Source organism: Glossina fuscipes, unplaced genomic scaffold (genome assembly GCF_014805625.2).
Source record: "Glossina fuscipes isolate IAEA_lab_2018 unplaced genomic scaffold, Yale_Gfus_2 1, whole genome shotgun sequence".
Taxonomy (NCBI): domain Eukaryota; kingdom Metazoa; phylum Arthropoda; class Insecta; order Diptera; family Glossinidae; genus Glossina; species Glossina fuscipes.
This window is the reverse complement of record NW_023998415.1, coordinates 36,777,808-36,778,384: the sequence shown is the minus strand read 5'-3', so window position 1 is coordinate 36,778,384 and position 577 is coordinate 36,777,808.

Below are 577 nucleotides of genomic sequence, written 5' to 3'. Positions count from 1 at the left end.
TTACTATAGTGGCTTCCGTTGTAGAGATCACATCGTGATTTTTAAAAAGCGCGTGCGTGCGAATATTTGGTTCATTTGTTTCAAAGTAAAGTCAAACTCCATCACCAAACATCAAACACTTGTTCATCATAAACAGCACGTTCGATACATTTTCCAAAGAATTTAATTAGTAAAGTAAACGATCAAAAAATATTTAAAAAAAAAAAAATAGAAAAAACGAATAGAAATAATTTTTAGAAACAAGAAGCAAAAGTAACCACCAAAAAAAAAAAAAAAAAAAAATTATTGTTACATTTTAATGGAGAACAATATAAAAACCCTGCTTAACTCCAATTTAAATGCTATTGTGTCTCTAAACGCGTCCGTTTCAATCTAAAGTGACTTTACTTACCATGGCAGGCGACGTAACAAGAAAAATCAAATGGCCCTGCGATTATTGTCAATTTTTTTTTTGTAAATTTATTTTTTAACTTTAAATCGAACCCGAACGAACGAATCTTTCCAACTGAAATACTTTTTCAAAATTATTTTTTATGAAATTTTAAATACATTTGTTTCATTTTTCACTTTTTATTTA